Genomic DNA, 25540 nt, shown 5'->3' with positions numbered 1-25540 from the left:
CAGGACTTCTTTATTTTAAAATTGGAAATTCATATATTTTTATCTCATTCACCTATTTCACCCACCCCCAACCTCCATATCAGGCAACCAGCAAGATGAGTTCAGAGTTTTTGCTTTTGTTTTGTTTTGCTTTGTTTTGAGATTATGCATATAAAGAAGATCATATGGTCTTTCTCTGCCTGACATATTTCACTTAGCATAATTCCATAGGTCTATCTTTGTCACAAATGGCAGGATTTCTTTTTTATGACTGAATAGTATTCCGCTGTGTATATTTATACCACTTTTTTTTTAAATTTTTATTTATTTATGATAGTCACACAGAGAGAGAGAGGCAGAGACACAGGCAGAGAGAGAAGCAGGCTCCATGCACCGGGAGCCTGACGTGGGATTTGATCCCGGGTCTCCAGGATCGCGCCCTGGGCCAAAGGCAGGCGCTAAACCGCTGCACCACCCAGGGATCCCTATTTATACCACTTTTTAAAAATCCATTCATCTGTTGATGGACATAGGCTGTTTTCATGTCCTGGCTATTATAAGTAATGCTACAGTCAACATGGAAGTGCATGGAGTTAGTGTTTTCATTTCTTTTAGATAAATACTCAGAAGTAGAATTGCTGGATCATATGGTAGTTCTATTTTTAATTTTTTGAGGAAATCGCCTTTCCAGGCTATGTTTTTAATTATCTCCTTGGTAATGTAAATATGACTGCTATACATTTTGCTCATTTCTAGCTTGCCTAAGACTCTGGGAGTCCTTAGCCAACAGATGAGGAGGGCATCTTCATTTTATCATAATATTTAAGAAGTTCCAGGAGGGTGAGGGCCATGTGTGTAACTGAACTCAGTGGGACTACTTCATAACTCATTAAATGAAGGATAATAAGCTAACAAAAATGTGAGAATTTCCTGAGCAGTTGGATTTTGGAGCATTGCAGCCATGAACTCTTTTTCTACTGGCTGGGGCCTGGGAAGTGAGTGGGTGTGCTGGTTGCTGGGCTTGAAGCTGGACTTAATGATATCCTCCAATACCGCATCCTTTGCTGATATAGCTGTTTGAATCTTGCAGCTATTTTGCTGTTGTGTGTATTTTCTTATATGTTACAGTTTAAAATGATGAGAGCAAGAAGCATTCTTGGAGTGGCATATGGATCCCCCATGGGCAGTGTCCACAAGAGAGCCAAAGTCCTGTGTTCTGCAGCCTGTCCTTCTCTGTACCAATCAGCCCAGATTCCAGATACTCTGGTTGATGGAGTAGATTAGGACTCCAGAACAGCCCTACCAGACAAAGTCCCAGCTGATAACTTGGATTGTTAACCATTAACCTGACCAGGTGAAAAGGAGTCAAGTCTATTCCTGGCTACTTTACAGGCCACAGCCATGGGGCCATATGTCTTTTGCAACTGGCTGCAGTGCGGGGCCACTCCCATGCTTGTCACCTGGCCATTTTCTCTCTTGGCAGGTGACTGTTTACTCTTCTTTCCATAACTCCACAAGCTGGGCCAGTGGGCCAGGGCTCTTGGTGCAACTTACAGGTTATGCTGTGCAAGGGTTTGTAGTGTCTTTATTTAGCCATGGATACTCTTCTCCCAACAAAATCCCAGTTAATTCTGGAAGTATTTGGCATCAAGTTGAACGTAGATGATCCAAAGCTGGTCATCTCTACCCCTCCCAAATCCTAAAACACACACACACACACACACATACACACACACACACACACACCTCTTAAGAATTCCTAGCACTCTAAGCAAAAACAGTTTGATAGTCTTATCCTTTCATTTTACAGATGACAAAACAGTTCTAAATCTGCCCTGTCCAATATGGCAGCCAGTAGCCAAATGTGAAATAGTCTGAACTGATATGTGCTGTAAATGCAAAACACAAAATTCCAAAGACTTACTATAAAAAAAATATATATAAAATATCTAATCCATTTTTTTATGCATGACAGGTTGGAATAATATCTTAGATCATCTAGTTTCACTAAAACATATCATTAAAATGAATCCCACCTGTTTCATTACTTTTTTAAATGTAACCACTAGAAGATTCAAAATTACACAGGTAGCTCACATGGTAATTCTATTGGACAAGGCGAGTCTAGATTATTCTGTGGAATGCATTATTCAAGGCCACCCAATCAGTGGTGGCAGGTCAACATTCATGCATCCTTTTTAAAAAATTTTATTTATTTATTCATGAGAGACATAGAGAGTGGCAGAGAGATACAGGCTAAGGGAGAAGCAGGCTCCCTGCGAGGAACCTGATGTGAGATTCGATCCCAGGACCCTGGGATCATGACCTGAGCCAAAGGCAGATAGATGCTCAACCACTGAGCCACCCAGGTGCCCCAGCATTTGTGGCTCCTCACTCAGTGTTGTCTCATTCTACCATTGTCACATCACTCATTTACCTGGAGACATGACTGACAGATAACAGTCAAAGTGACATCCCTCAGCAGGTTCGTTGAATGTGATGGGTGAGGAGGAAAGAACTTGCAGGTCGAGGAAGGTGAGGGTAAAATGAGGTAGGTAGTATTAGGCCCATAGATGGCCTCCTCAGTCATATACATTTGTTTGGCATCTAAGAGGAAGGAGAATTGACTCAGAAATAGAAAAACCTGGGTGGCTCAGGTGTTTAAGTGTCTGCCTTCGGCTCAGGTTATGTCTCAGGGTCCTGGGATCCAGCCCCATGTCGGGGGTCTCTGCTTAGCAAGGAAACTGCTTCTCCCTCTCCCTCTGCCTGCCACTCATCATGCTTGTGATCTCTCTCTCTCTCTCGCTGTCAAATAAATAAATAAAATTTTGGGGATCTCTGGGTGGCTCAGCGGTTTGGCGCCTGCCTTTGGCCCAGGGCGCGATCCTGGAGTCCCGGGATCGAGTCCCACATCAGGCTCCGGGCATGGAGCCTGCTTCTCCCTCCTCCTGTGTCTCTGCCTCTCTCTCTATGTCTATCATAAATAAATAAATCTTTAAAATAAATAAATAAATAAAATCTTTTGTAAAAAAGTATTTAAAAAAATAAAGAGAAAAACCCAAATCTAAGACACTTTGATGATTACCCTGTCTCCTTGAACACATCTCCAACCTTCCTGGGTCTCCTGTTCCTTATCTTTTAGGTAACGGAGTAAATTCACAGGTGCCTATATCCCTCTTTTATCTCTAAATTCTTTAATTTACCACTTGCACATTCAAGATAGTCTTCCCTGTTAGCAAATACTTTTTTTTTTTTTTTTTTTTTTTTTAGCAAATACTTTTTGATGAGATGTTCCTGCATCCACTTTTCCTTGTTCATATTCCACTCTTACAAATTTTGACTAGGAGAAGTTGGGTTGGGTGGAGAAGACTAGTTCAAAGACAACTCTGAGTCACTTTCTTTTGCCCTGGACCTTAGGAGCAATAAAAGATTAGCTATGTGCTCTTACCTATAGCCCAATAAAGGGGGAGGAAGAGGGCAAGGGATGGATGATGGGGAGGGAGAATGAAAGGAAAGAAGAAGGTGAAGAATAAAAAGGAGATGAGTTTTAGAAATATGGACCCAGTGGGATGAGTAGTCCAGATTCTATCTGGATTCCTGGGCCTATAAACTCCTGGAAACCAGAGACCATATCTTATTTTTTATTGGAGAGGGGCTTGGCCTCTACAGTACCCAAGCACACTTCTCCTCAATGGACAATGAACATGAAGCGATCCCTTAATTTGGTTCACTGGGTTATCTACAGCCCCTCTTTTCCTGGCTGGCACCTTCATAATAGGCATGATAATGAAGGCAGGTGAAACACAAAGGCACAGAAAGTAGAAGTCAAATTAAACAACAAATTTATTAAAATGTTATCCTCCTTCAGAGGTCCTATGAAGCAGAAAACACGCAGACATTGTTTTAAGTCAGGGAGTTTCCAGCTTTGCAACTGAACTCCCTGGCGGAGGGCCAGGCCTGTCGTCAGCGCGTGGGAGAAAGTGGCATTCTCAGGGCCGTGTTGGAAGTTCCAAGTTTATGAGGCATTTAAGTTAGGATTTAGTGGTTACCTATGGGGTTTAGGGTTGAATTTTTTCTCTAAAATACGCTTCATCTCTGAATTGCAGCACATGCTGAGATGCTGTTTGGGCTCTGTTTTCTTCTCAAGGCAGTTCTAGATTTCGTCTCAGATGAAATGATGAGGATACAAAGCTTCCGTCAGACCCCACCCCTACCTGACAGCCCTGCGGGAGAAAGGAGCTGTCCTGAGACGCTGGCTCACAGTGCCCCATTGTCCTCTTCTTGTGAGTATTGTAGAAGGGATGAGGAACTGGTGCAGTTTTGAAAGGGCACCTCGAACTCAAACTCGCCTGCCTACACCAGGGATGTTAGCAGTTGAGGTTAGCTTTTCCAGGAACCAAAGAAATTTGAATAAAATAGACTTTAAAAAAATAAAGTGAGAAAGAAGGCAAAACTAGAATATTCAGTTAACTTGTCAGATTTCTGGGAAGTTAGAAAAGATAAAACTGAAGCCATTAATACAGTGGGGGTGGGGGGAGAGATCCAGTCACAAATCCTTCCAGTATTACCCTGCCGATGCCGGTGTCCAATACCTGCCTCACAGGACAGGAGACACAAAACCAAGTTCTACCAAAGCTAACAGCCAACTATCCAGTATTGTGAATGAGGCAGGATTCCTTCCACAGGGCCTATGGGGACGCTCTCAGCCAAAGCCTCAAATTAGTTTCCCTTGATATACTCAAGGCATACGGATAAACCATTCCTTTGGTGGTTTCTTAAATGAGCAGGGGCTTCTGGAGGTTTGGCCAGGCTCCAGGTAAATGGGGTTGTAAACTGGAGCTCAGGGAAGTGCCCTGTAGGTTGAGCACACTCTGTTCAGACAGTGCTGGTTAAAATGTCCTGCTGTAAAAAGCCCACATTTCCTTAGCAGGGCCTTGGAAGCCTCTTCTGCTTCTTCTCACCAGGGCTGTGGGACTTGGTATTTTTCTCAAAGAGCCCAGGAACCTGGTCTCCACAGCTCCATTCCTACTCAGGGATTAGGAACAGGGAAAAGAAGACTTCTCTCTCTGCACAGCCTAGCTTATCATCTGAGAACTACAAATGAAAGGTCAGGCTTTGAGCTACAAAGGAAAGCCAAGGTCTCCACATTTAGGGGAATTGCAGGGTCACCATGTGGCAGTCTGCTAGGGCTACTACAACAAATTACCACAGGCTGGATGGCTTAAATAACCAAAATGAATTGTCTCACAGTTCTGAAGGCTGGAAGGTCAAGATCAAGGTGTCAACAGTGCTGGCTTCTTCTGAGGCCTCTCTCCTAGGCCTACAGATGGCTGTCTTTTCCCTGTGTCTCACATGGTTTTCCTTCTGTTTTTATCTGTGTCCTAATCATCTCTTCTTATAAGGAGACCGGTCATATTGGATTAGGACCCAATTTCTGATCTCATTTTAACTTAATTTTCCTTTTTTAAAAAAGATTTTATTTATTTATTCATGACAGACACACAGAGAGAGAGGCAGAGACATAAGCGGAGGGAGAAGCAGGCTCCGTGCAGGGAGCTCGACGTGGGACTCGATCCTGGGACTCCAGGATCAGGCCTGGGCTGAAGGCGGCGCTAAACTGCTGAGCCACCCAGGCTGCCCTTAATTTTCCCTTTAAAGATTCTATCACCAAGCACAATATTACATTTTGTGATACCAGAGGCTAGGACTTCAACGCACAAATTTTGGAGGGGGATACAATCCAGCCTACAATAGCACGTCTCTGACTCCTGGGAGAGCTGAGAACCTCAAGGCAATTCCCTGTTCATGGCGGCATGTCACATTTAGATAACTTAACAACATCCTTCCATCTCCGTTTCTTAACAAAATGCCCCAAATTTACTGGCCTTCCCAAGCTCCTTAGGCTGGTCTTCTCGGCATCTAACTTCTCTGTGATGTTGGGGATGTTTCCTAGAACGTTTCTCTCGAGGACCACAGCATTGCCAAACGGGTGGCCAGTATGCTCCCTCACTCATCACTCCTCCCCTACAAGTCTTTCCCAACTCAGCCCAGACACCCAGTGAGGCCCAGTTAAGGAGGTCTGTGTTCTTGCCTAAGAAGCCGAGTAGACACAACCTCCCATCCCCCTGGGGTGGCATTAAAAAAGATAGCCTTCTCCTCATCAGCTTGTATTTCCTGTGGTGTTTATAAGCAGGCCTTCTCTGTGTGAAGCAGATTCCAGAAATGGATTTTCAGAATTTGTTTTGCTTCCTACCACTACTCAAAAGTAATTCCCTGGCAATGCAGGCTAGGAAAGAAGACAGGATTACTGAGCCCAGAGATGATCTCGTCTAACCCCTCTGTTTCTTTCGAAGAGCAATTTAAAAATCACTTCTCTCCCAGAACCAGATAAACAACTGTCTCCTCTACCCTGGGCTTTGCAATTCAACTCTATTTTCTATGATCACAGTGCTGAGCTTATTACACAAAAAACAGCCTTTGCGAATCCTCTCTCTCCCTAAGATGATCATTCTTGGGTGGTCCTTCTTGGGTGGGTCCCTGGGCACGGAAGCCCCGTGCCATGTTTCCCCCTCTGCTCCGTGGGCTGGGGGAGAGGCTGCCTCACGAAGCTCAGCTCCAGCTCATCAAGAGAGAAGATCAGAAACACCGTGGAAGGGCAGTGTTTTAACAAGGCAGAAAATACAAGCTATTCCAAACCTCGGGCCTACTGTGTGAAAAACAAACCCCTGCAGCACACCCGGGCTTTGGGGGCCCTCTCCCGGAGAGGTTTCTCCCCTCATAAAGATTGGTATCATGGGGTGAAGAAAGAGTCATGTCACTCCCAGCAGGGCTTCCAGTCAGAAAGGCTTCACTTTCAATTACCCAAGAGCAGCTGTAGACTGCTGCTTATGTAACAGGCTCTGTGCCTCCTCGGGAGGAGGATGTGGAACCATTTGGTGTTTGCTGAATAATGAGTCATGGTCAGATTTAGGGAGTAGAAACAGTGAAGTTCTCCCCTGCATTGCTTCATCCGGAACTTCTAGTAAAGAGTGATAAGCACTGAGTCAGTTCCTCGGGGGGGCAGCCCTAGGAAGGGAAAGCACCACAGAAGGCTCTGAAATATGGGCCCCCAGAGGGCTCACGTGTCCAGCTGCTCCAGGGGACTCGAGGGGCATTCGAAGCTTCGCTGGGCAAATCCAAGAGCAGATTCACTGTTTATTTGGGCCCATGGCCGGGCTGATGGGGATTTTCCTAATCTCAGGCAGTTGCTGCCTTCTTCCAGGCCTTCGTCAGGATCCAGGAGCGTCAGGGTGAAGATAGGAGCTTCAGAATGAGCAGGGCTTTCTCCAAACCTCATTTAATTCTCAGAAATGAAATAAGTCTGAGGAGTTGGGTGGGGTGGGGTGGGGGGCATATTTATATCCACTGAGAAGCTAGAAGGTTTGGTTTCCACCAGAAATACAAAATGAAGATATTCTGGTTTTCGTCCCATTCTGAGCTAAACAAACAGACAAAATCCCAAGAAAACAAAAGTAAGCCCTGTGCGAAAATGGACCAGACATTATTTGTCCCTCTTCACAAGACGGTAATTATTTGTCCCTCTTCGAAGAAATCCAAACTTTACAGACTTTTCACATCAGCAAATGATTCCTTGTAACCTCCTTCCCCATCCCCACCCCCATGATGCTTTTCAACGTGCGTGGCAAGAAGTCACAGCCACCATTTCCTTCTTTGGCAAAGGCACTGCCCAGACCCGTGTGAGAAGGCAGGGGTCTCTTCTGGAGCTGGTGCTTCTGCCTGCTGTTGTGATGGGTGCTGCAAGAATTTTGCTTGACGAGCTACGTAGGGAATATTTTCTTCAATGCACAAAGCTTCAGGAGGCCGAGAGCTCTGCTTAGGAGAAGCAGCATCGAGAGGTCAGGTCAGACTGCTGAGGTCTGAAGCCACCTCCCACCAGCTGTGTGACTTTGACATACAATTAGCTTCTCTTCTAGGTTCCTTCCTCTGTAAAAATCGAGGCCCTGAAAGTCTGTATCTCACAGAGGGGGTTTTGAGCTCTAAGGGAAAACTCACACAGCACTCTGAATGCTTTTTATCATACTGATAAGTATCATAATGATTGTATCACTATCATTACTATCATTACTTAATGGTAACATAATGTTCATATCTCATGATTTCTACCCAAAAACATGTTAGTGAAATAGAAAGGCAGGTGCATTTTTTATGGTCCAGTAGATATGACCTTTATACAACTAGTAAGAGTTTCCTTTAGCATTTTCAATTGTAAAATGGGGGAAGTATTATACATTTACAGTGAAGATTCAGTGGAATAAAATGATATAAAGTTGTTTGGCTTGGATAGTACAATAAATGATAGCTATCTTAGTTATATTATCTAGCCAATAAATCTAAATCTCTGCTCAACTAAATTTCAGGTGTCTTTGTCCCATGTAGCAAAATGAAGTTCTAAGCCCCAGATCACGGACACCCCTTGAGAGTATTTCTACATTTATTTATGACATAAAATTTCCATAGGGAGGTGAGTTCCTAGAATTCTGACGCAACACAAAGGTCATGAGGGGTCTAGTCTGGTGTTTGGTTGAGAAAAGAAAGGATTAAAGATAAAGCCATCCCTTAGATTCTTTAAGAAGGGCTCTTTTGGCCTCTGTTGTATTGATTGATTTTTCTGGCTTGATTTACTTCATGGTAATTTGTTCAGTTCAGCTGACCACAGGAAGCAGATGACACACCTCCTCTGAGACTGGCTCTGAGTGCTGGAAGATCAAGAGGGCAGCCACACAACTGACCTCATCATCACTCCACCTCGCATCCACCTTTAGGGGGCAGTTACTATATGTGTCAGGTCCAGCTCAAAGGACATTTCTCTCAATTTTATACCTAAGATGGGCCTGTTGACTTAATACCATCCTAAGGATGAGAAAACAGTGTTCTTCAGTGGCTTGAAAGCCACCCATGATCCCACAGCTATAAGTGGTACGGCTGGGGTTAGACTCTGGGAAGTACTGGGTCTACCAGGCTCCGTTGCCATGACTGCTGAGGGTGGGCCTGCCTGGAACAGCACCTACAGTTGTGGCAATAAATTATCTGCCTTCATGTCACTGCTGAGTAGCCACCAGATGACCTGCTGTCCAGGAAAGCTCACAGGCAGTCTGTGTTTGAGGAGAAGCTGTAGCCATTGCCTACAGGCTGGAAAAGGCCCTTGCCATCCTCAGGCTCTCGGTGTAACGGAGACAAGCTTGACAGAGACAATTCAGTTCCATGGGAGAATGCAGTTCTCCACGGCACTGCCAAGTTATTCTGTGGAGTCAGCGGGAAGGGAGGGGGTGCTCCCTCCCCACCCATCCTTTGGTGTGGTGGTCTCACACGAGAATGACCCCAGCCCCCCATATCTTAATGCAGCTATCAGAGCCCTTTGAGAAGGGCAGAGCCGATGGCTTGGACAAGTTTCCTTTCTTGAAACAACGCTAATTTGTCCAGTTTTGTGGCTTTTTTATGTGGAACAACATTAGCTCATCCAAGCTTGTGGTTTATTTGAAAATGAAATTCCGGTAAATCTTTCGCACCATCTGGCAATGCGGTGATTGGCCGCCAGTTAGGAACAAGCCACTGAGCACACAAGAAAACAAAGCAAAGAAAACCCATCCCAAACAGAGAGGCTCTCTGTAATCTCTGCCCAAGCCACTCCATGGGGCTCCCTGAGGACGGGGCTCCCCCCCCCCCCCCCCCCCCCGCCCTGGGAGTGGAGCCGTAACCTGTCACTCTCAGGGTAGGAACTGGTTTCTCTCAGAAGCTGAGGCCCAGTGGAACTTCTCAGCTTAAGCTTTAACCAGGGTCTTAAATTCTTTCTATAGAAACAGATTAGAAGGGGCCCTCTGAGGGCACATTCAGAGGATCTAGAAACCAATATGAGTGATCAGGAGAAAAGGGAACTTGAAACATTGGCGGTTGAGTCTTTGGAGTGTGGAAAAATGACTAGATCTGGGTCCCTGAGGGATATAGCCACACCCACCAGTCCTGCCTCAGCCTTCATTATACGTACAGCCGCACAGCCGACGTTCCCCTGGTGCTCACTATGTGCATTGCGCTGCCCTGGGTACAGGGAACAGACATTGCCCTGCCTATAGGGATCTTACCTACTGGTAGAATAGATTGGAAAACACATCATTTAAAATAATAATTTCAGGTAAAGTAAGTGCTATGCACGGAGAAGCTAGGGTGGGCAGTTCAGGAACGGTTTTAGCTGGACTGTCAGGGAAGGCTCTCTGAGGAGGGGATATTTAAGCTGAGACCTCACGATGAGGTGTCACTGGCCATGCAAGGCATAGAAAAGTCTAGGGCCTGAAGGAACTGAAGGGCCAGCCCTTTTAGATGGTGAAAGAGAAGGAGGGAAGCATGAGATAGGGATGGAGAGGCAGGTGAGGGCCATGTCTGTAAGGCTGAGGGAAGCCATTTCCCCCTTTACTCAGCAAACAGGCTGTGTAAATTTACATGGACAGGAGAGCACTTTTGTCACTCTGGGGAGACTAGATGGTAAGAGGTCAAGAGTGGAAGTAGAAAAACCAGTTAGGAAGTTATTCAGTTGTCCAGCAAGAGATGATGATGGCCTGAGCCAAAGGGACAACAGTGGAAGGAGAGAGAAGAAAGAGATTTGAGGTAGAACCGACAGAATTTGCTAATTGGTTTGGTGTGGAGTAAAAAGGAGAGATCCTCCTAGGATCTCCTAGGTTGGTGCTCCTAGGTCCTTCTAGCTTGAGGGACTGCTTGGGATAGTGATACCGTTTACTAAGACAAGGAGGCCTGGAGATGGGAGCACAATATCTTGGAGGAAAAATCAAGAAATCTGTTTTAACCACGTCAAGTGTGAGATAGCTGATTTATCTAAGCAGGAATATCAAGTAGTATTCTAGAGTTCAGTGCAGAAAAAAAATATGAATTAAGATGTCATTAGCATGAAGAAGCTGGTATTTGAACCAATGGGAACAGATGAGCTGCCCTAGCAGATGGAAAGTAGGAAAGTGTTCCAGAAAGGAACGTTTGGGGATTTCTCATGTCCTGGACTGCGTGGGGCCCTAGGCTGGAGTATGCAAAGGCTCTAAGTCACATCAGAAGAGGACTCATGAGTGTATGTGTGGAGACCCCAGCCCACTTGTACACAACCCCCATCTCCACCACCTACCTCCACACATAGTGCTCATTGTCCACTACACAGGGGTGGGCCTGTGGAAAAGACCCCCCAGGCAGGTCCTGAAAATGAGCCCTGAACTGTTTGGACAGAATTCCAGGGTCCTGGGTCAGCTTGTCCTCTCAGACCTGTGCACTCTCACTCACCTGGGTTAGGGTTAGAGCAGGGACTCTAAAGCAGGGATATAGGGTGGGGGCTTAGGGTGGTAGTGCGCACTTATCAGGGTATATTTATCAGAATAATTAAGGCCATTTCTCCAGGCAGCTGATATGCAGGCCTGGGAAAAGAGCCTCTATTGCTCACCCTGCCAACCCCTGGACTACTTCTATAGTTTCTGGGACATAGACCTACACCTTGCTCCTCATTGACCTTGCCATAATAGGAATGGGCACCTTTCTAAACTCGCCAAAGCTGACACCAGTGGGAAGAATGAGACAGCAAAGATGAAGGCTTAGGTGAAAGAAAAGCAATCTACCTACAGAAGCTAACCACAGCTAGCTTAGTCATCGGCCGATACACAGGGTCCAGCAGGTATTTAATGGGTTGGAACATTAAGTGTGGTTCACTTAAGTGCCATTCGGAGGCCATCCCTCAGGCTATGTTCGCAAAGGGAGTTCCAGACCCTGGGTGATGTGCAGGGAGGTGAAAAGCATCACGGCTTCTGTTGGACTGTCCATTCTAGGCCCAGATCCAGCCAGGTGCTGACTGGCTGAAAAATAAGATCCATGCAGTGCCCTAAAGAATTTGAAGCTTAAGACTATCTTCCCATCTTAGTGCATTACAAGAGTGTAAGTAAGACAAGTCATTTTCATTTTATAAAGTGGGTTAATATTTTGGGACAGGCAGGGATACTGAGGATGAGATACACTTGCTCACTCACATACTCACACCTCCAGTGCTGGGACTACCGACATCATGAGTTAATTTCCTGCTCCGTGGGGAGAGCTAAGCTGTCTCACATGATCAGTCAAGCCAAGGCCAGGCTGCGTACAAGGCCCATCAGCGTTCCTCATCCAAAAACGCCAGGGCTAGTAGCCCTCCCATCAGTTCCAGGACTGGTGACCAGGCCTTGTTCTCTGAGTAATGAAATCCTTAGCTGTCATCACCTACTGAGCAAATTCAGAAGGGGCAGATATCATATATAATAGGGCTATAAAAATAAAGTAGGCAAATGTTCACTTCTTTTTGTCTTCATGTAGCCAAATAGAGGCAGGACTGTGAGGGAAAGGTATACTGAGAGCCAGGAACCGTACGTCTCATTACAAACCCTAGTGGTGGCACATTCTGTGGCCTCGGGCAAGGCACCCAATCTGTCTGCTTTTTCTTTCCAAAGTGAAAGGAGGCTAGGAGAATTCATTAGTTTGGTGGAAAGGTTTGAGCAACTTGGTTCCATCCGTGCAATAATGACCTCTTTCTATTTACAAGACTTTGGCTCCTATCCTCATTTCACTTTTGATAGTCAAGTGGATTTGCAAGTTAATGGGAGCTCTCAGCAGCAATCTGTAGAACATTCTAAAAGCCCCGGTTTACAGCATCCCCGAGAAAATGTCAGGGACTCTTTAGAGTGTTACTCAAAGGGACTATCAACAAAACTTCAGTCAAGACCACTCCGAAGCAAGTTTTAGACAGGAATGAGATTATGTTATATTCCTTTTGCAATTTTTGAAAAAATTGTATTTTTGATTTGTGTCCTTGAACTTTATATATTCAATTATTTCAAAAGTGTGACTCACACCTAGTGCACTGTTCTGCACGTGATGCATTTAAATGCTTTACAAATGTCTCTGGCGAGATAGATGGGTGAAGAGATGACTAAATTATAGTGAAAGAGACACCTGTCATTCAGTTTCACCCTGGCTCTGGAATTCTCAAGACTTAGGGTTTAGTATCCTTAGGCATTGTTGATGTTAACTTTTGTTTTCTTACTTCAAAAGAGTTCCGGCTTCACTTGGATTGAAATGAAACCAAAAGCAGACTCATTATGCATCCTTGTAGCTGTGGAGCACACTGAAAAGTACTGTTGTGTAAGGCAAAAGCCCTATGGTATGGGTATGACTTACAGAAAAAGAAACTAAGGCTGGGAGACATTGTGCATTTTAGTGTGGTCTCATCCCTAGGTTGCCACCTATGATTCGAGAGGCATTGAACCCCCTGCTCCCAAACCTTAGTCTGCCATCTTGCTTCCAATTCTCTAGATGCTCACAGAGTCTCTGGCACAGGAGATTCAGGAAGTCAATGTCATGCATAATATCTTTGCAAGATCAGTTTATCAGATTCACTTCTGAGCACAGTCAGCTCCAGAGAGGAGACCAGTGAAACCTTAGTGGCCACCCAGCCCCAAGAGCAGCCCAAATCAGCCACTTCACAAAAGAGGCTAGGGGTATGATCCAGAGGGGTCCATGTAAGCTCACAGATACTGTCTTCCCATCACACCATGAGGTCACTGAAGCCATACCTCTTCCCCATATAGCCATACACTATCCCTGGGAGAAACAGGGGGAGGAGACGGAACTCTGAAGGAATAAGTATTTTATGTAAGAGAGACTACAAAATTACATAAGGAGACTATTGAAATTATAGCACCAGACTAAGTTTATTGTCATATCTAAAAGACCTACGACCCAATTTTAATATATGTGCTGCCGAAGTGAGCACAGCTTTACGACTCAAAGTATGGGTCCCCAGTCAAGAGCTTTGGCTAGGAACTCATTAGAAATACAAAACTCAGGACCCATTTCAGTCCTGATGAATCAGAATCTTCATTTTAACCATATCCCTTGGTGATTCCTTCATATGCACATAAAAGTTGGAGACACGTTGGTCCAAAGTGCATCCTTGTCCCTTTCCCCTTGTCCAGAAAGGGTGATGACAGTAAGCCATAGCACAACATGAAACCATCTCTTATCTATAGATCTTGGTGTGTGAAAATGGGTGACTTTGCCACCGTTGAGTGGAAACAAGGAGCATACCGAAGAGGACAGCGAGAAGTGCCAGCATCCTTCTGAGTCAAAAGGAGCAAGGAAAACCCTGTCAGCAACTGGATGTCAGTTCACATGTCAACTCCTCCTGTTGACAACTGATGTCTTAAGAGCTGGGTCGAGAATTCTGAGTCACACCAAAGGTCAGTGGGAAAGAGCGCCATGCCAGTTAACTACAACTGCCATGGGTGGAGGATGGGTGAGTGCCAACTTACCTTCCCCAAGAGTGCCAGGTCTGAGGATTGGTGAGTACCAACTTACCTTCCCCAAGAGTGCCAGGTGCTGAGAAGGACAAAATTGGGCAGAGGGCCTTTGATCGCATCCCTCAAAAGTTGCAACAGTGGAAATTCTAAGAGTGCTCTGATTTTCGAAGGAAGTTTGTCTGTGAATCAAGTGGCCATACAGCAAACCAACCTCATCGTAGGAGAAGCCGTGAGCCTCACTCTCTAGGATATATCCTTACTTGGGGAATCCACTCTTTTGGCTTCATACTCGTTAAGATGGGAGAGGCCAAGAGAAGGGGTTTTGGTAAGCATGGTATCAGAAGACCAAATAGTCAGGACCATGCTCACTTTGTGAAAATGTCGCTTTCTTAATTGCATTGTTGGGGATTTACCCCAAAGATTCAGATGCAATGAAACGCCGGGACACCTGCACCCCAATGTCTCTAGCAGCAATGTCCACAATAGCCAAACTGTGGAAGGAGCCTCGGTGTCCATCAAAAGATGAATGGATAAAGAAGATGTGGTTTATGTATACAATGGAATATTCCTCAGCCATTAGAAATGACAAATACCCACCATTTGCTTTGACGTGGATGGAACTGGAGGGTATTATGCTGAGTGAAGTAAGTCAATCGGAGAAGGACAAACAGTGTATGTTCTCATTCATTTGGGGAATATAAATAATAGTGAAAGGGAATATAAGGGAAGGGAGAAGAAATGTGTGGGAAATACCACAAAGGGAGACAGAACATAAAGACTCCTGACTCTGGGAAACGAACTAGAGGTGGTGGAAGGGGAGGAGGGCGGGGGTGGGGGTGAATGGGTGACAGGCACTGAGGGGGACACTTGACGGGATGAGCACTGGGTGTTATTCTGTATGTTGGTAAATTGAACACCAATAAAAAATTAATTTATTAAAAAATAATATAAATTTTTTTAAAATTTTTATTTATTTATGATAGTCACAGAGAGAGAAATAGAGAGAGGCAGAGACATAGGCAGAGGGAGAAGCAGGCTCCATGCACAGGGAGCCCGATGTGGGATTCGATCCCGGGTCTCCAGGATCGTGCCCTGGGCCAAAGGCAGGCGCCAAACCGCTGCGCCACCCAGGGATCCCTATTAAAAAATAATATAAAAATACTCTAAGAAGTAAAAAAAATAAAGGTAGATGCTGCAAACAAACAAAAACAAAAAAATGTCGCTTTCTTAAGTTTTAGATTATATTACATAGGATTTAGGTCTCCTATGAATATTACTGGCAAGGATTTTTTTTTTCAAAGTCAGAAATACATTTCCTTGAAACCCAGAGCACTGGACTCAGACTTGAGAAGATGTGGATTCTAGCTCCAATCTTCCGACTTAATAGCTAGGTCTATAGAGGAGTCAGTAAGTCTCCCTAAGCCTCAGTTTCCTTGGTGACTGGCATATCCTAAGCAATTACTAAGTGTTTTTAAAGAAATTAATCCTAGCCCCCCACTACAAATTATGTTTAGTTTGAGTACATATTTTTAATAGAGCAACTTTTATCTGTGAAGTACTCAGGGCATCCAGCAGATTCTCGAGGTGGTGGGGAGGATAAACCTTTGCCACTAAAATAATTTCTTTTCTGCCTTGAATGATTTCATGTTACAGAGCTTTCTAGAAGCAAGAGACCAATCCAGAAGCCCCCTTGAAGTCCCTGGTACCTTTCAGGTTTTACCATTCTCTAAAAAAAATGTGGTCAGGTTGAAAAATATTAATAGACACAAAAGCACAACAGGAATTTGCCTCTTAACCTCTCCCTCCAAACAGCTAAAAACAAAACAAACAAACAAAAAAATATGCTCCTTTAGATAGCAGGCCTGTCACATTCCCGGCCAGACCAGGAGAGCAGATGAGGTTTCCTGATGCATGAAGTGCTGGTCCCAGAGTTCCCAGACAGACTGCATTTCTCGATTCTGAAGGACCCATTCCAGGTCCAGTCACAAGCAATTGCCTTTGCTGGGGTCTTTAGCAGCTACGATGGTCCCACCCTGGACAGCCAGGGAGCACTAAGGTTAACAGCCCAGGCCCACTCACTTCCGGTGGGCAGGGCAGGAAAGGGGGAGAAGCCTGAGGTCCTCTGGATGATTCCCAGCTGCCAGCTCTATTTGGAGGCTGAGAGCAGGGACAGCAGATGGAAGAGTGATGATCTCCTCCTGCTGCAGGTGATTCATAGGGCATCCGGGCGCACGGCCCACCTCCAACACCAGTGGGAGCAGATTTCACATGGATCCAAGAGCCTCTGCTGGCGCATGAGAACCACATGGGGCTGCGAGGTGGCAGGGAAGTTGGGGGGGGTGTTGTTGTTTCATAGCCCAGGCCATCTTGGTGCCAAACCCTCGCACGTCTCCTTGCTTCGTTTGCCCTCAGAGGCTTTGGTCCCTTTCTCATTAGCCTGCTGAGGGCAGCTGCCTTTGCAGCCCTATTTGCCTTTAGACTACTCCAGCTGTGCTTCTACCTCACTCTCATAGGGACCCCACATCTCTGCCTCTTGGGGGTGAGATCTATATCTCCCCTGCTGATATCTTCACTGACAAGATTTCCATTTTTTTTTTTTTTTTTTCTGGTAGGATGTAGCCACTTTCTCCCCACAGCAAAGCAGCATTCTGGCCAGGTTCTCTGGCACCTACCTTATTGCCTATGCAGTTGTATGGGGCGTGGGCGCCCTGCCCTGGAGTGTGAGGATTTTCAGACTACAGGGAAACTCAGCTGTTTGGCTTTTTCCCATGAGACAGTCTCCAGTGGGGTTTGACCCATTTATCCATCTCCTTTCTCTTTGCCACAAAATGCTTTGGACAGAATATTTGGCACAGGAAATCGATCATGTGCCAACCAGGAATTGAGGTGCTCCTCTTCCTTGGGGATTCTGATGGTTCCAACATCACTGAGGCTGACAGTGGTTCCATCTCTTCATTGTCTGAGGGTTTTTCTCACTTCTGGACACCTTGTAGGTAGTCTCTGCCCTTCATTGTCTTGTACCATCCTTCTCCCAAGGAAGGAAACAGGGAGTTCTCTCTTCATGTGATTTCTAGTCACAGACATAACCCTGAGGTCAACACTGGTTTGCCAGAGCTTATGTCTGTGCTGCCTGGTATCCTTCCCTATCTGCCTGGTTGGGCATTACCACAGCAGGAGTCTGGAGTCACTTCCCGGCTCCCAGCATGTGACCCACACATGCCCAGAAGCATGAGGAGCAATGTTAACCTTTTAGGAGATTTTCCAGAGAAAATGAGACAGTCCATAGAGTGTTATTTATGTCTCTTCTTCTTCTTTCCTCCTTTTGGAAGCAGCAATTTGGAATGGACATACAGAATAAAACAGAAGTCAAAGAACTGTCTATGCATCCTTTCCCAAGCTATAATTAAGATGGAAGCTCATTTGCCATCCTGAGGGTTGGTGTAATCAAGCATATGATAGAGCAGGATTTTGGAACATTTTTATCAGTTTTGGAACTACAGCTCTTCCATGGCCACATTTCTCTTCATGGCTCAGATTTCAGACAAGGACTAACATTTCCTGCACAGACAGGCCATGCCTCGGCTCTCCTGATTCGGCTGACCACTGTTCACTGGAGCTGCATGCAAGGGGTAGGAGTGGACACATTCCAGCATGCTGGGGTTTGGAACAGCACCTCTCATCCCCAGAGAAGGGATTCTCTGTGGGGGCTGAATTGGCAGTGCTTGAGCTTGCCTTGCGGTCGGCACGTAGGCCATCAGAAATCATCTGGGTGTCAACCTGCCAAGCTGAGGCCGTCCTGGGGTGCAGGGATTTATTGCTAACAGAAAAAAAGAAGAGAAGTCATTTTCTTAACTCTGCTTTGCAGGCCACTTTTATGTAAAGGGACTCCGCTGTTGCTTCAATCAGTTCAATATCTAATTCATCATGCCTGTGTTCTTCCAGCAGTTTGGGCCTGTCTGCTACCAGGAACAGGTGCCAAATCAGAGTGTGGAATTTTCCCAGCAGGCCCTAGGGTGTGTCGCTGCCAAGGCAGCTGCGGTAGGGTTGAGGAATAATGAGGGAACCACAAATCCAGAAAAGGAAGAGGAGGTTGCCTTTTTTGGCGGGGGCTGACTCAGGTACAGGCTGTCCCTTGAGGAAAGATGTGGGTTGTGAAGACCCCTCTGGTGCCAAGGCTGCACAAGGCCAGGCCAGGCAAGAATGGACCCCACAGAGCAGCTTCCCAGAACTAGGTTAATCAGACCAGGTGAGGACAACCGAGAGTGGCTGCCTGCTAAGGCCACAGCAGGCTCTGCCCAGTAGGAAAAGCAAAAAGCAGTGGTTGCTGGGGAAATCCAAGAGACCTATGTTCAGTGAGCAAGAGCAGCACCAACTGAGCATATGTAGTGTGGTCTGGAGCTAAGTGTGTGCCAGGGAGGAAACAGAGCTGTGTGCCACATAGGGCATTCAGAAAGTGGGAACAAAGCCAGTGATATCCAAGGAGTTGAGGTCAAAAGTCCAAGCCAAATGAGTATCAAAAAAGAAATGAGTTCTCTGGAGTCAATCAGTAGCAAATACATACTGGCATCATTTGATAGAGTATGTTTCGCCTCCTCCTTGTTAAAGGAACTCCACTCATGGCCAACAGGTCACACAGCACACCTAGACAGACAGGAGACTTGTGATCAGAGCTGCTTGTCTCTACCTGTCCTGGACTCCATAATCTTGGCTGAAATTCTAAGACCACATCCCAGGTCAGTGGGAGTGAGTTGCCATGGTGTGATGTCTGCCATGGGAACAGGAGAGGAAACAAGGTACATTTGCCATGGCCATGGTTCTATTCTTCCTAAGGTTTTGCTTCATTGGAGGATTTCTTTAACTTCACAAAGATAACAAAATGTTTTGTTGAGAGTAGGCCCTTAATGTGACAAGAGAGCCATAGTTTTACATTTTACTCAACATCAATTTAAACAAAATTGTCTAATGCAAATTAAGGTCATGAGGTGGACTTTTCATTGCTATGAAAGTCCAGGCCGTCATCACTAAACAAACGAACACCCACTCGTGTACTTGCTTTTTCTGCTGTCATTGAATTTTGATTCATCCATTTCTATTGCTTCTCTTACATACATTTTTGATAGGATTAAGATTTTTTGGTTTGAAGTCTGAATTGTAATTCCCATTAGACGGAAACATAGATACCATGAAACTCCCTGTATTTCCAACATTAAACATCCACTGGTAGAAAAAGCTTCAGATTTTCCTTTCTAACCCCTACTGAGTAGGTACAGAAGGGCTGTTTTAACTAATGGCTTTAAGGAGATAGAACAAAGCTATTTCCTTCTACTTTTTAAAGGAACATAGCTCTGAATGTCCAAAATTTGTATGAGGTCTAAGACCTCACAGTTTGGGATGGTCATCTGGTAGGAAGAAGAGAAAATAAACATTGAATAGTCAGGTGTCAAGCATCATGTGGGTGCTTTCTTGTGGATCCATCATTAAATCCTCAGAACAACTCAGAAGGAAATCTTCACTTCTGTCTTTACCTATGAGTTTAGGAAAATTCAGGGAGATTGAATGTTATGGATTCTACTGATTGAGTTGACATTTGAACCTAGATCTGATTCTAAACCCCATGGTGCTATTGGATTCTATTCACTTGGTGGTGGCTATTTTGAACTACTTGTTTCTTCAAGTACTTTATGCTATAGCTTTGTGGGTTGAAACATTAACTGCATTCATAATTATATAAATAAACTTACTAATATAAAATAAACTGACTAATCAATTTGGAAAAGAGCTTGATGTTCTAATTTCCCAGTGGTTATTATTATTTAATATTGTATCTCGGGATCCCTGGGTGGCGCAGTGGCTTGGCGCCTGCCTTTGGCCCAGGGCGCGATCCTGGAGACCCGGGATCGAATCCCACGTCGGGCTCCTGGTGCATGGAGCCTGCTTCTCTCTCTGCCTGTGTCTCTGCCTCTCTCTCTCTCTCTGTGACTATCATAAATAAATAAATAAAAAAGGAGAATTATTTAAAAAAAAATATTGTATCTATAACTTAAATGTGGGAGATATTCCAAAAATCTTTGTGATTCAGAGACAGATTATTCTGCAAAGTTTATGGATGCAATAAAAGGCAAAAAAGTAAAACATGAGGTGACTTCTTGATCCCTCTATTTCCATTTAGGTATTTTTAAAGTTCTGAGGTAGTCCATGAGCATCATAATTCTTGCCTAGGAACTGGGTTCATTCTTCTCTGTCATCTTTTTATCTCTCCACATGCTCATTCTCCTTCATGTGGGGTATGCAGATCTCCTGACTCTGGGATTTAGACTCCATAAAGAACTATATTTTAAAGCATGAATAGTTCTGACATATCTGATGGAAAGATCTCTGAGGTGTATGGTAGTATGGAGACAAAGAAATTATTGGTCTATGTCAGCATTGATTGTAAGGAGGTGCTCAAAGCCCAGACCTGTTCACAGGAAACCTGGGTATTGCAAAGATAAAACAGAGAAAATCAGAGGGTCTCAGGAAAGAGTTTTTAGAGAATACAAACTCTTGAACAACAACAAAAAATTACTTGGGGGCACAGATGCTGTTTTTATCACTTAATTCTACTGAGTATAGATTTGAGATAAAAGAGAAAGAGCTAAGAGATCAATGACTACCTGTCCAGATAGTGATGATGATTTGGATTTGGATTTAGGGCCCACTGGCTTAAAATGCTGGAATACTAAGTTCTTGGCCATGGGTGATTCACATTTCACATGCACAAAAGAAGTGTGTCTGCCTAGAGGCTAGACTGACAGAATGAGAAGGCTTTTAAGTCAGTATAGTAGAGGAGGGAGGAAAAATAGACAAACCTGGGAAAACATGGAAGGTGGCGGTAGAAACAGGTAAAGAAGAAATAGAGTGGGAAAGGGCACAGTGAGTCACAAGTGGGATGGTGAGTAGCCTTCAATATCAGTGAACAGACCATGGGGGAATCCACAGTGGAACTGGAGATGATGATGTAGGAATCTGGGGCCCAAGGAAACTTCAGAGCAAGAGTACACCACAGCTATGCAAAAAAGCAAGAGGCCAGAAGGCAAAGAGACAGGAATAGGTTGTGAATTTGATCCCAGAGTGATTTGTAGTGACTGGGTTCAAGAAGTAGGCTGTGATTTCTTCTAGGCTGCAAAAGATTGTTGAAACTGGCTAATGTATGTGCTCGGGAGTCGATGAGTGAAGAATCGCTTGTTAGGCTTAGAGCTGGGCCATAAATACACCATTGGGCTTGGTTTTATACATATCAATACAATTGGGTAGAACAGGATTCAAGATCAGGTGAAGTTTCTCACCTGAGTCATTTACTTATTCAACAAGTATAAATTGAGTGCCTACTTTATTGGAGTGCTGAGGATAGAGCACTGAATGAGAGAGATGAGAGCCCCTGAATGATGGAGCTTACTAAAAAATGGGAGGGTGAAAGACAAAATATAAACAGGAAAGCAGTTAAATAAGAAAATTTCATATTGTGATATTTACTATGACAAGAAGGTAATAAGATTGAAAGACTGACAGTGGGGATGTAGTGATGTGAGCAGTTAACTTTGGATGGGGAAATAGTGAGAGCAGGCACTCTGAGAGTGTATCATTTGAATAAAGTCCTGAAAGATGGATCCACAATGTGAAGGAATGGGGACGGAATGATCCAAGCAGAGGGAACCACATCTGCAAAGGCCATGAGGGAGGACTCTACTCCTCAAACAGAAAATAAGCCAAAGTAGCTGGAGGATAATAAGTGGGGGGAAAGTGGAAAGAAGTAAGGTTGGGGAAGTAGATAACACCTGACCATGTAGCTTTTAGAGAATAATGTTGGGGAATTTTGATTTAAGTGCAATAGGAAACCAACAGGCCCCCATATGAATGTCAATGGATTTCTCAGGAGAAAGTTTTCAGGCTAGAGGAGAGTGGGATGATATATTTGAAATATTGAAAGAAAAAATCCTGCCAACCAAGAATACTATACTTAGCAAGGATGTCAAGGATGTCCTTTGAAAATGAAGGGAAGATAAAGACTTTCCCAGACACTCAAATGCTGAAGGAGTTCATCACCATTCGACCTGCCTTAGAAGAAATACTAACAGGTATTCTTCAAGCTGAAAGGATGCTAATTAACTGCACAAAAACATATGAATGTGTAAAGCTCACCAGTGAAGGTAAATATATAGTCAAAGTCAGATTCTCTAATATTGTAATGGTGATGTATAAATCACAATTCTAGTTCAAAAGTTAAAAAAAATATTAAAATAGCTATAGCTATAATAATTTTTAGTGGATACACAATATAAAAAAGATGGGAAGTGTAACATCAGTAACCTAAAATGTGAAGGAGGAGAAGTAAAAGTCTAGACTTTTGGTATGCTATCAAAGTTGTTAGCTTAAAATAAGATGTTATAACTCTAATATTTTTATCTAAGCCTCATAGTAATCCAAAGGAAAAACCTATAGTGCACACAAAAAAGATCGTAGTAAGACAATAGTAGCAAATTACCACAAGAGATCACTAAATCACAAAGACAGCAAGAGGCAAAGAAAGTAACAAAGGAACTACAAAATAGTCATAAAACAATAAAATAGTAATAGTAAGTTTTCTTCTATCAATAGTTACTTTAAATGTAAATGGATTAAATTCCATAATCAAAAGACATATAATGACTGAATGTATTATATAAAAAAAAACAAGATCTGGGGCACCTGGGTGGTGCAGTTGGTTAAGCAGATGACTCTTAGTTTTGGCTCAGGTTGTGATCTCAGGGTGGTGAGACTGAGCCCCACATCTGGCTCTGTGGTCAATGCAGTTTGTAAATTTTCTCTCTCTCTTCCTCTGTTCCTCCTCACCCTGATATAAATAAATAAATCTTTATTATTTTTTAAAAGATTTTATTTATTTATTTGAGAGAGAAAAAGAGAGAACACAAGCAGTGGGGAGGAGCAGAGGGAGAAGCAGACCCCCCACTGAACAGAGAGCCCAATGCAGGACTCAATCCTGGGACCCTGAGATTATGATCTGAGCTGAAGGCAGATGCTTAACTGACTGAGCCATCTAGGTGCCCCAGTAAATAAATCCTTAAAAAAATACAGTAGTATGCTGCTTAAACTTTAGCTTTAAGGGCACACATGGGGTAAAAGTGAAGGGATGGTAAAAGATATTTCGAGCTAATGGTAACCAAAAGAAAACAGGGGTAGTTATACTTAACACACATCAAATTAGATTTTAAGAGACAACTGAGACTTGTTTTGTGGTTTAACATATGATCTATCCTGGAAAATGTTCTATGTTTACTTGAGAAGAATGTATGTTCTGCTGCTATTGGATGGAATGTTCTGTATATATGTTAGGTATATTTGGTCTTCAGTGTTGTTCAAATCCAGTGATTCCTTACTGATTCTCTGTTTGGATGATCTATCCATTGTTGAGAATGAGATATTAAAGTCCTCAACTACTATTGCATTGCTGTTTATTTATCCTTTCAGTTCTATTATTATTTGTTTTATATATTTAGATGCTCCAATGTTGGATGCATAGGTATTTACAATTGTTGTATCTTCTTGGTGAATTGACCCTTTATCAAACAAAGATAGACAAACAAAGGTCATTGTATAACAGAGAATAAGTCTCAACAAATTCAAGAAGATAATATGGATAGACTTATGGGAATTGTACACAAACTGTAAAAATCTTCATATAACATACTATTTATATATCAAATGGCATCAACCACAAGCAAAGCACTAAAATATTAAATAGAATGACTTAGCTAGTTGGCTTCAGCAACCTCTGTCACAGCCACTTCAGTGCTGACACAATGAGAGTCTGAATAGATTACTGTAGTAACATGCTTGGAGGCTATTCATGGGCTCAACAACATGGTCTTCCACTCACCAATCCTGATCTAGATACTCCCACTGCATAATGTCCAATCTGCCATCAATAGAAATCAATGCTAAGGCTAAGCCCCTGACAAGATCCCACCCCTCAAGGAGATCAGCCACTTGATGGCAAGTTGATTACATTGGAACTCTTCCAGCTAAAAATTACAGTGGCACATATTGTGGGTATGAAGAGTGTCTTTCCTAGGGCTTCAGCCTGTACTCCAATCCAAAGGCTTATAGAGTGTTTGATTCATTGACTTGGGATCTTGTATAATAATACTTTGGACCTAGGAACTCACTTTACAGCAGTAGCTCTCACAGTGTGATCCCTAGCTTAGTACCATCATTACTTGGGAAGTTATTAAATAGGAGATTTAGTCAGGGCCCAAAAATCTGTTTTAGTAAGCCCTCCAAATGATTCTAATGTATATTAATGTTTGGAAACCACTTCTTGATAGGAAAAAAAAGAAGATGTGGCATTGAACGTATGACCATAATGTCTATTGGTCTTATCACATACTGGGCTACCAAGAAGCTGCTAGCCTGATAGAGTGTCAAAATGGTCTTTTGAAAGTTTAGGGCCTGCTTGGAGATGCTACCTTGAATAGATGTCATCCTCTAAGGTATATGATATACTTCAGTCTTTCTCAATCAGAATTCCATGAGATATTTAAGCCACACCAAAAATTAAGTGACTATTTTTTCAATTTTCCCAAGGATAGTCCATAGCTAATACTATTTTAGCCTCTTAGAAAGAAAGTTAACTTTTTATACATATAATGGATATACTAGGGCAGTAAAGCTTAATTATCATGGAGAATCCTTGTTAAAAATAGCTGCCATAAATCAATGACCATTATAAAGTATTGTGCCTCCAATAGGAAGAATAAATGAGCCAAGGAAACAAGGGAGGAATAGCAGTGGTAATTCTTATTATCACTCCCAGTGATCCATTTGGGAAATTTAGATTACTTGTTCCTATAACTCCAGGCTCTGTGAGTCTGGAGGTCCTAGTTCTCAGAAGATGTGCTCCAGCATAAAGAAGAAGTAAACCAAGAAAGGACAAAAGTAATATATTATCTAGAAAAGAGTGGGTTCCACTTAGGAGAAGGGTAAAGAGAAGACTTAGGATAATACCTACCCAACCTAAATTGAGAGCAACCTGTACAGTTTGGACCAGCAGGATGGGGGGCTTAGGAGACAAGTATCCAAATTCTGCAGATATTATGGATGGTTTTGTGATGGAACATCCAGAAAGAATTAAGAATATGAATATGGAAATTATGAAAGTG

General features: G+C 43.6%; 1 long non-coding RNA gene across 2 annotated transcripts; it reads left to right on the top strand.

Annotated features, from left to right (window-relative positions):
* Positions 1-2416: 2416 nt before the first annotated feature.
* LOC144297071 (uncharacterized) lies at positions 2417-15149 on the top strand. Of its 2 annotated transcripts, none has more exons than XR_013364125.1 (3): positions 2417-2530; positions 4127-4262; positions 14076-15149. It is a non-coding gene; the product is annotated as an uncharacterized LOC144297071 (long non-coding RNA). The 2 variants fall into 2 exon arrangements; XR_013364124.1 differs by lacking the exon at positions 14076-15149 and adding an exon at positions 5477-7320.
* Positions 15150-25540: the final 10391 nt, after the last annotated feature.

Source organism: Canis aureus, chromosome 25 (genome assembly GCF_053574225.1).
Source record: "Canis aureus isolate CA01 chromosome 25, VMU_Caureus_v.1.0, whole genome shotgun sequence".
In the NCBI taxonomy this organism is placed as follows: Eukaryota; Metazoa; Chordata; class Mammalia; order Carnivora; family Canidae; genus Canis; species Canis aureus.
This window is presented reverse-complemented; position numbering and strand designations above follow the sequence as displayed.